This window comes from Gossypium arboreum, chromosome 11 (assembly GCF_025698485.1).
Source record: "Gossypium arboreum isolate Shixiya-1 chromosome 11, ASM2569848v2, whole genome shotgun sequence".
Lineage (NCBI taxonomy): Eukaryota > Viridiplantae > Streptophyta > Magnoliopsida > Malvales > Malvaceae > Gossypium > Gossypium arboreum.
In genome coordinates this window covers 112815101-112820164 of record NC_069080.1, presented here as the reverse complement: position 1 = coordinate 112820164, position 5064 = coordinate 112815101, and the positions used below count along the sequence as shown (strand labels likewise).

The 5064-nt window shown below is 41.2% G+C and overlaps 1 non-coding gene across 1 annotated transcript; it reads right to left on the bottom strand.

The window, feature by feature from the left end:
- Positions 1–373: 373 nt before the first annotated feature.
- On the bottom strand, positions 374–480 carry LOC128284803 (small nucleolar RNA R71). The gene has a single exon (XR_008275226.1). It is a non-coding gene; the product is annotated as a small nucleolar RNA R71 (small nucleolar RNA).
- Between the last annotated feature and the right edge of the window lie 4584 nt (positions 481–5064).

Here is a 5064-nt window from a genome sequence, read left to right as displayed (position 1 = left end):
TCCTACAATTGCTGTTGATCCAGTAAATCAGAATCCTGCTCCTCGTACTACGTATGATTATGCTAAACCTACTTTAACCTAACACAATTTTGAACTGAAACCTAACACAATTCAAATGATACAACAGTTTGTTCAGTTTGATGGTTTGCAGGATGAGGATCCAAATACTCATTTGGCGAATTTTCTGGAGTTTTGCAACATATTTAAGATCAATGGCGGTTTTGATGATGCCATTCGCCTTCGGTTATTTCCCTTTTAATTGAGGAACAAGGCTAAACTGTGGTTGAACTCGTTACCATGAGGGTTAATCACTACTTGGGAACAAATGACCGAAAAGTTTTTACTTAAATATTTTCTGCCAACTAAAACGGCTAAGCTGTGGAATGATATCTCATCTTTTGTGCAGATGGATCTAGAAATACTCTATGATGCATGGGAGAGATACAAGGATCTATTGAGAAGGTGCCCTTACCATGGGTTACCTCTGTGGCTGCAGGTTCAGACGTTTTACAACAGTGTGAACCCCTCAACAAGGCAACTTATCGACGCAGCCGTCGGTGGAACATTGAATAACAAAACAACTGAAGAGGCTTATGAACTTATTGAAGAGATGTCACTAAATAACTATCAGTGGCAAGTTATGAGAAGAAAGCTGACAAAAGCAGCTAGTGTTTTTAACCTCGATGCGGTTATTATGCTATCTAACCAGGTAGAACTATTAAATAAAAAGATTGACGGTTTGTATGGTTCTACTCAGATACAGCCAGCGATGAGGTGCGATTCAAATGGAAGAGGAGTACATACAGAATATCAATCTTTCAACCCTAGCACTGAGGAGGAACAAGTTCAATATATGGGTAATAATAATTCTAGATCTCAAAATAAACCATATAGTAACACTTATAATGCAGGTTGGAGGAACCATCCCAATTTCTCATGGGGTGGTCAAGGAAATCAAAGGCCACAACATCCCCCAGGTTTTCAACAACCACCTTACGAGTAGGAAAAGAAGCTGAACCTTGAGGAGATGCTAAGGAAATTTATCTCGGTGTTAGAGACTCGATTTTAGAATACCGAAACAACACTTAAGAATCAACAAGCATCGATCCAAAGGCTCGAAACTCAAATAGGTTAGCTTGCCAAATTGATTTCTGAATGACCACAAGGTAGCCTACCGAGTAACACTGAATCTAACCCAAGGGAACAACTCAATGCAATTACCATTCAAGATAAGGAAGGGTTAGTTGAACCTGAACCTGAACCAAGGTAAGGAATTATAGTAAGTAAAGGTAAGGATGAGGTGGACCACAGTGAGCAGAAACCGGTAAGTAAAGAGTACAAACCTCGTGTGCCATACCCCAATGTGATAAGGAAAGACCACACGGACGAACAATTTGGTAAATTCCTTAAACTATTAAAGAAATTACATATTAACTTACCGTTTATTGAAGCTCTTTCACAGATGTCGAACGCAGTGAGATTCTTAAAAGAGCTTTTAGCAAACAAGTGGAAGTTGGATGAGGTGTCGCATATAGAGTTGAGCGCAGTTTGCTCAGCCATTCTACAGAATAAGCTACCCAACAAATTGAAAGATCTAGGGAGTTTTACGATTCCTTGTTTAATTGGTAGTTTAAACTTTAACAATGCTTTGGCTGATTTAGGGGCGAGCATTAATGTTATACCTTATAAAATGTTTAAATAGCTAGGTCTTGGGAAACCCAAACAAACTAGGATAAGTATCCAATTGGCTGATAAAACCATTAGATTTCCTAGGGGTATCATTGAAGATGTTCTTGTTAAAATCGATAAATTTATATAACCAGTGGACTTTGTTGTTCTACATATGGATGAGGATAGTAACATACCCTTGATTCTAGGACGAACTTTTTTAGCAACTACTAGAACCATTATCGATGTTGGTACAGGTGAACTCACACTTCGTGTGGGTGATGAAGCAATCACTTTTCAAGCTTGTAATTCGAGTAACATATTGAATATTGAGGGTGGTTGTATAAATCATGCTACTAATACTAATCATGTGCTGCTACCTTTTTTTCAGGAAAAAATCTGAAGAGCATACATGAGCCATGTACAACAAAGGACACATCTATGAAGAACGAAGGCTACAAATCAAGGAACTAGATGAATGACGGACACAAAAATCAAGAACACACAATAAACCAAAACCACGCCATGACGAGCTCAATGTTTCACCAAATCAACTTAAGGTTGGAGACAAAGAACTATTAGATGTAGTGGACCGTCATATTACCACTTCTGAACCGAATGGAGCAATCCCTTTTACGATACTCAACATTTTCTTATACGGTACAGTCGAGGTAACACATTCTAAATTTAGAACTTTTAAGGTAAATAATACTCGACTCAAACCTTATTTTGATAAAATTGATAGCAGAGGTGAGGATTTTTAACTCCTTAATCCACCGCAATCACACGAAATTGAGGTAAGTCAAGCTTAGACTATACATAAGCGCTTCTCGGGATCCAACCCGAGCACTAAAATGTTGATTTCTTTAAATTTTAGTTTTTAACATCTAAATCATTAATTGAGTCATTGAGCACAGGTTTTCCAAATCCACATGGCCAGGCTCACGGGCGTACCTTAGGCCGTGCTCATACCATGGGAGGTGACACGACCGTGTGAAAATAGAGCAAAATGGTTTCCCCAACACGGGATTCGATACATTGCCAGGCCGTGCCACGTGGCCGTGGGCAATTCTATCAAATCAACACGGGGGAGCGACATGCCCGTACCATGGGCAAAACTGCCAAATTAACATGGGCGTGCAACATGCCCATGCCCACCAGCCATGGTCGATACTGTCAAAACAACATAGGCATGCGCATATATACACGGGCATAGGCCGAATTTTAGACACGCCCAATTTGAAAATCCCAAAACACACGGCCTAAAATAAGGGCACACGGGCTTGCCGTACGGTCGTATGCCCCAAAATCTATATAAACCCCTCACTATTCAACATCCCCTACCTCAAATACCCTAACCTTAGCCGCCGAAATTCTCCCCCCACCGACCGGCCACCCCCAATTCGCCTTTATTCTTCAATTTTCTCCCCTCTCTCTCTTCTCTCTCCCCTCTTTTCACCCTTGTGCACCACATGGCCTCACTGCCCACGCCCGTGGCAGACCTACATCACCCATTCCTCGGACGACCAACCTCCTTCCTCTACACTATTGCATTTATCCATTCTTTTCTCTCTATTATCTTGTTATTTCTTATTTTATTTGACTGATTCTAATGATAATCATGCTTATGCTCTTTGTTCTTATTTAAAAATTTTCCATTTTAAGTTAATGCATTATGATACATTCATTCTTATGTTTCCATGAATTTCATTCCATATTCCATATTCCCATATGCATTCATTCACTAGGTATTTCGTTAACACTATTCTCGTATGCCTAATGATAATATTGATTTGATATATCTGCCCATTAGGATTTGGATTTAGGATTTGGCTTTTTGTTAGTCAGTAACCCCTATGAAGTATTTCTATTTCCTTTTAACATACTTACATACTTTTCCATACTATTCTTGGGGACTATTTTTATAACTTCTTCTTTTCATTGCAGATACAATGACGAACCCAAAAAGTAAAAAGATTACCGTCCCAGCTTTGAAAAAGCCTAAAGGAGTAGCATCCTCCTCGGGTCCTACCACCGAAATCGAGTACCCATTCCTACAGTTTCCCCTGGTACCTCAGAAGGAACTCTTTCAGATACTACAGGTGCGACCCCTAGGTGTGGGCCATTGCATTTATTGGGCCGCACTCGAGTAAATCTAACTTGTTGTCCGGGTCCTCTTGACTACTGACCCGTGGGGGCTCTTCTTCAAGATCATCAAGCTGACGTACCTCGAGCTCACGCCTGAAATCTGCTCGACCTTCCACCTTCAAGTTGTTATGACAGAGTCTGATGATCCTAGAATGGTCCAGTTCTGTCTCGGTAGTTTAGCTCGCCAACTAAGTGTGCCTGAGTTTGGAGTCACACTAGGACTATATACAGAGGAGTTCATGGATGATGACGACTTCGACAGCCTCCATCGCCACATCCACTACTCTCTTTCGAACTGCTGGAAGGCCGTAGTCCCTGCTTCAGCCACTTATGACCCCAGTCGCTCCAAGGCATCGACTCTCGCCCCATCCCTGATATATTTACACGCCATCCTAGCCCACATCCTGATAGGGCGAAGAGAGAGCACCAGTGTCTTCAACACCCACGACGCCTACTTTTTATGGAGCATGACGCATGGGCACGTATTCGACTTCATCTATTTCATTGCCCTTATCATTTGCCATCAGATGGAGTGGCACAGAAAGAGAGTCACTTCCATAGGCCCTTATGTGACTCACCTGGCACGGTACTTCGGTCTCCTCAACACAGCGGCACAAGTATCCTCCCTCACTCTCATCGGTCAGATGTCCCCACAAGGCATTTCGAGTATGCTGCATATGAGGATGATTGAGTGACGACGTGGATTTGATCCTCCTCAGTACCGCCTAGTCCAATCAGCCGAGTAGGAGGACCCAGAGGACGTTACTAATGATGTCCCTCCACCTCACGAGGATCTAGCCTCCAAGCCCCTACCTCGCGAACCATTTGGTGATGAAGATGTTTAAAGACTTTTATTTACTATTTTTATGTTTTTACTTTTATCTTTTTAAAAGTACTTTTTATTTTACTTTTCTTTAGTTTTATTTTTACTTCATCCTTAGGTTTTAAAATTTATATTAAGTAACTTATATTTCCGGCCATTTCTTTTTGCGTAATCATGCTACTTTATATCTCCTAAAGAGTTAATAATTCTATCGTAGTTCTAAAGAGCTCCAAAGCTCACTATTACTTAGGAGTTTGCAACTCTACTGGAAAAGGTTCTCCACGGCTGTCATGTCCTGCTCGACCACGACCATAGCTACCACCATATATAATATTCTTTTGGCACAAGAATTGTGGACTAACGAACCTCTACCACCACCGGAGTATCCTCCTCCAATCTCACACTTGCCTTAGCTAACTACTCTC